General features: G+C 41.1%; 1 long non-coding RNA gene across 1 annotated transcript; it reads left to right on the top strand.

Moving 5' to 3' along the window:
* The first annotated feature begins 1,607 nt into the window (after window positions 1-1,607).
* On the top strand, window positions 1,608-4,580 carry LOC308465144. Its single transcript, XR_013980279.1, has 2 exons — window positions 1,608-1,715; window positions 3,609-4,580. It is a non-coding gene; the product is annotated as an uncharacterized lncRNA (long non-coding RNA).
* The last annotated feature ends 972 nt before the right edge of the window (window positions 4,581-5,552 follow it).

The raw sequence follows: 5,552 nt of genomic DNA, 5'->3' as shown, positions 1-5,552 counted from the left end.
TCTTGAGTCTCCTCCAGCACCATAATTCAAAAGCATCAATTCTTCGGCGATCAGCCTTCTTTATGGTCCAGCTCTCACTTCCATACATCACTACTGGGAAAACCATAGCTTTTACTATACGGACCCTTGTTGGCAAGGTGATGTCTCTACTTTTCAAGATTCTGTCTAGGTTTGTCATTGTGAAATTGTGATAGAGGGACATATATAGACACATAATAAAAAGAAAATATAAAATACAATATTCATGAGCCTCATAAAACACAATTACAGTGGTACCTTGGTTCCCGAACAGCTTAGCTGGGAAACAAATTGGCTCCCAAATGCCACAAACCCAGAAGTAAGTGTTCCGGTTTCTGAACGTTTTTCGGAAGCCGGACATCCTATTCGACTGTCGGCATTGTTTCTGGGGCCAATCAGCCAATCAGAAGCTGCACCTTGGTTTTTGAACGTTTTGGAAGAAGAACGGACTTCCAGAACGGATTGAGTTCGAGAACCAAGGTACTACTGTAGTTTTATGAGGATCATGAATGTTGCATTTTATATATATTTTTACATTATTCTTTTCCTTTGATATGTTGTTTGTAAATAGTTTTGGGTTTTGTTGCTTAATATGTTAAAAACCTTTAATCAAATTCTATTTAAAAAAGAAAGAAGAAATTAATACATTTAAATTCCACATAAAAATTAAAATACATTTTAAACTCAATTACACTTGTATTAAAGCATGCATAGAACAATTTTGTGAATTAGTATCTTTGTTGTTGTTATCTTTGCTTGAAAAATTGGAAGTTAAAACAAAGAGAAGGTAAATCCAAAATGAACTTATTGCCCGTGTTCCATGAGTGGAAAAGATCTATTAGCCGACGAGTAAGCCTTTTGCCTTTTGATATCTTTGAATCATGGAAATCTGGCTAGCAGCTTCTCCAGATCCCGATGAGAATTATGTCTGAGTCTAGATCTATGTTAATCACAATACCACCTCCTTAGTCATTAGATACATAAGTGACCCCCAAGGCACAGTCTGACCCCTTCTCTCCTTCTGTAATCTTCATAGAACTCTAGCCCAATGGTTGCCATTAATTTGACTCTGAACTGATTTTAGAATGAATTGATTTTAGAATGAATTTCAATTAACAGATTGTGATTTTATGTAAACTGTGTTATTTTTACTGTTGTTAGCTGCTCTGAGCCCGGCTCCGGCTGGGAGGATGGGATATAAATGAAATTATCATCATCATCATCATCATCATCATCATCATCATCTGTGAGTTTTGTTTCTTTTCAGAACTCCTACTCTTACCATGAAAAATCCTTAGCTGTTTTTCTCCACCCGCCCCCCCCACCCAAAAAATAAGAATAGTAAGCGGCTTGGTCATCTCTGCTTTGAATAAGATTGAACTTGGAAAACAGCAACCTCCCCAAACCGCATTTGAAAAAAAAAAAAAAATGACCCATAGCAATTTCCGCAGACAGAACCCCACCTAAAAGCTGAAACATTAGCAGTCATGAAGAGAATAGTGAAAACACTCCTTGAAACTACTTGGGTGTTAACTCACGTGGAAAACATGTATTTGGCAATGGATTAGAACTTTGTGAAAACAAAACGCATCATCTTCTTGGAAACCGTCTATAAAAACCCTGAAGAAACGTAGCAAGAACACTCGATTCCTTCAACACAGAGACACTCCACTTGAGTCCTTTTCACTGCAGAGTTGGTAAGTCATGATGGAATATGTTTTAACTTCTACCAAGCCTATGGGCAATTTTGGGTTTCCTTCTCCCCAGCTTACCTTTTTGTGAATTAAAACATGAATAAATTCTGGCTCATCAGAATAGTTCAGCACCTAATATTTGTTCTCTCTGCTGGTTAGTAGGTGGAAATGAAGAAGAAATAACTATCAGAGCCACTTCTTTTTCTGTTGAGGTGCAGATGCTACTAGTAATACCTTAGGATGGTGGTGATGCTCACACAGAGTCTAGGGTTAGTTGTGTGTCATTGAGTGGAAGATGAGCATCAATGAAATGCAGTCAAGGGAGTGTAGATTTGCCAATAATGATTAGAAATAACTGGTCATGTTCTTGGTGTCAGGTTTCCAATAGGCTATGATGATGATGATGATGATGATAATTTATTTATACCCTGCCCATCTGGCTGAGTTTCCCCAGCCACTCTGGGCGGCTCCCAATTAAGTGTTAAAAACAATACAGCATTAAATATTTTTTAAAAAAACTTCCCTAAACAGGGCTGCCTTCTGATGTCTTTTAAAAATAGGATAGCTGCTTATTTCCTGGACATCTGCTGGGAGGGTGTTCCACAGGGTGGGCGCCACTACCGAGAAGGCCCTCTGCCTGGTTCCCTGTAACCTCAAATCTTGCAATGAGGGAACCACCAGAAGGCCCTCAGCGCTGGACCTCAGTGTCTGGGCTGAGCAATGGGAGTGGAAACACTCCTTCAGGTATACAGGACCAAGGCCATTTAGGGCTTTAAAGGTCAGCACCAACACTTCAAATTGTGCTCGGAAACATACTGGGATGGAACATGTGCTCCAGTAACTTTTCTTATTGTATTTTTAAAAATAGATTGTATCTAATTAAGTTATATTGAAAATAAGCCAAGTGAAATGAATGGACTTAAGGCAGGTGTAGCCTTTGGATGCTTTGAACTACAAGCCCAGTTTCCTTGGCAATTGGCCAAGGTGGCTTGGGTTAGTGGGAGCTGTAGTCCACAGCATCAGAAGGACACCATCCCAGACCTAAATAGTCCCTGTTAAATAATCAGTGGATCTATGCTGAGTAGGACTAAGGTAGACTGATGTTGGCTTTGTGGAGGATAATGGTATCAGTGGCTACTGGCCACAATGCCTATATTCAGCATCCATTGTCAAAGCCAATATACCTCTGTGTGCCAGTTGCTGGGAACCACAAATGGAGTGATTTGCTATTGCACTCAGATTCTCCTTTCCAGCTTCCAATTGGCACCTGGTTGGCCACTATAAGAGCAGGTTGCTGGATGAGAAGGGCCAATGGTCTGAAGCAACAGGGCTCTTCTTATGTCCATTACCTAATTTGTTTCATCAGTACTATACAATATAGGGATGTGGGTGGCGCTGTGGTCTAAATCACTGAGGTTCTTGAGCTTGCCGATCAGAAGGTTGTTCGAATCCCTGCAATGGGGTGAGCTCCCGTTGCTCTGTCCCAGCTCCTGCCAACCTAGCAGTTTGAAAGCACGCCAGTGCAAGTAGATAAATAGGTACTGCTAAGGTGTTTCTGTGTGCTCTGGTTTCCATCACAATGTCCCATTGCACCAGAAGCGGTTTAGTTATGCTGGCCACATGACCCAGAAAGCTGCCTGTGGACAAACACCGGCTCCCTCGGCCTGAAAGCGAGATGAGAGCCACAATCCCATAGTCGTCTTTGACTAGACTTAACCATCCAGGGGTTCTTTACTATACAATGTGGCCTTAACCCCTTATTAGATTGTTTGTTTTTTCACCTCTGAAGATTTGCATATATATAAATGTCTGTTGGTGAACCTGAACACTGTGAAATTCATTCATTTCTTAATCATGTGCGCTTCATCCATTCCCTACTTGTATGTGTCCCTTCAGATCCACGAAACCAGTTCAGCCAAGATGTCTGCACAATATAACCAATGCTTCGCCAGCTGCCCTGCCTCCACCGTCACGATTCAGCCACCTCCCTTTGTCCTGACCATCCCCGGGCCAGCTCTGTACTGCCCTGACCAACCCTTTGGCATTGAGCAATGCAACCCTTGTGCTCGCATGATTTCCTACAATGAAGGTGCAAGCCGTGGAGGGTACAACTCCCGCCTGAGTTCTGCAAGCATCTATTCGCAGAAATTCCAGTCTGGATGCCAGAGTGGATGCAGCCCATGCCAGAGATTCTAAATCCCAAAACCACTGTCCACAGAATGTATATGACGAAGAAGACAGAGAAACAAATGAATATGTTACATCCACTGAATGTATAGATGTGCTTTCTAGAAATGTATGTTCAACTTGTACAACCCCTGAGTTGCAGGCCAGGGATGAAAACTTCTATCTTCAAGAACCTGTTTTTGCATCTACTGGGAAACTCATCCACACCTGTCATCCACCGTACTGCAACACTTTGGACTCTGAGCCATGTTCTAAGGGCAAGAATATCACGTGTGGCCTCACTCCTGCCCTGTTTGAGCTGAGAAATGTGGCATACATGAAATCCAATGCTCCTCTGTAGCTACAGTTGTAGGGGAAGGTGTGTGGGCAAGCCTTCACCATAGAGACTTGTCCATTGCTGCTCACCTTCTCAGTTCCAAAACAACCATTGTAGGCTGTCTATTAAAATGTAGTGACATTGTTTAACAGGCTTTTCAAATAGTAAACTCTGCTCAATGTTTGCAGGTGTTAGTCCTCTGTGTTGTCACAGGTTGCTTCATGTTACCTTAAAAAACACCACCACCACATTTCAGTGTCCTCATTGTCTTGTTAACCTGCCTTGCTAACCTTTGCACATCAGTATTCAAACTGTGGGATTGTGTGTCTCTTCTCTTTCAAAATAAAGCCTTTACTGCATCAAAATTCCAAGTTCTCTGCTGTTCTTTTTCATATGATGTTTCTGAGGTAAAGCAGGGCTACTACTGCAGCCCAAATATAATCTGTCTGTGGCGTGTGTGTGTATAAATTCCTGGGTGTGTTAAAGTATGTACTTTTTTTTTAAGCATCTAAGAGCTGATCTAAGAGCTGAATATAGGGATGGGGGTGGCGTTGTGGTCTAAACCACAGAGCCTAGGGCTTGCCAATTGGAAGGTCGGTGGTTCGAATCCCTGCGACGGGGTGAGCTCCCGTTGCTCGGTCCCAGCTCCTGCCAACCTAGCAGTTCAAAAGCACATCAAAGTGCAAGTAGATAAATAGGTACCACTCTGGCAGGAAGGTAAACAGAGTTCCTGGTTTCCCCATGCTGGCCATATGACCCGGAAAAACTGTCTGCAGACAAACATCGAAAGAACAACAGGTATCCCTTCAAAAAACAATAATTGAAACTAATGGCACCTTTAGAGACACATACAAAAAAAGCTGGTCTCAGAACCTGCCTGGATGATACCACCAAAATTGAATCAAAAGCTATGAATCAGGTTATAATTAATGAAAAAAACTCTAAGGAAATTTTAAAAAGAGAATGCAGGCATTAAAAATTAGGTTAGAAGAAGCAGAAAATATACGTTAAGGCAATATGATTGGAGTCTGCATTGAATTAAAGAAGGGACTGAAGCAGAATACAGTGGTACCTCAGGTTAAGTACTTAATTCGTTCCGAAGGTCCGTACTTTTTTTTTTTTTTAAGATAATATTTATTAGAGTTTCAAAGAAGTTACAAAAAAGAGAAAAAGAGAAGGGGGAAAAAAAGAAAAAGAAAAAAAGAAAGAGAGCAAAAAATACAAAATACAAAAATATAAACAATTTAAAACATTTCCATCTTTCCATGTCTTATCTTTCATTAACTTATTTCCCTGACCTCCTCACACCTCCCTTTTTTGTATTCTAGTTCAGTTAA

This window comes from Podarcis pityusensis, assembly GCF_964106645.2.
Source record: "Podarcis pityusensis genome assembly, chromosome: 16".
NCBI classification, from domain to species: Eukaryota; Metazoa; Chordata; class Lepidosauria; order Squamata; family Lacertidae; genus Podarcis; species Podarcis pityusensis.
The sequence above is the reverse complement of the archived record's forward strand: the minus strand, read 5'-3'. Positions and strand labels throughout refer to the sequence as shown.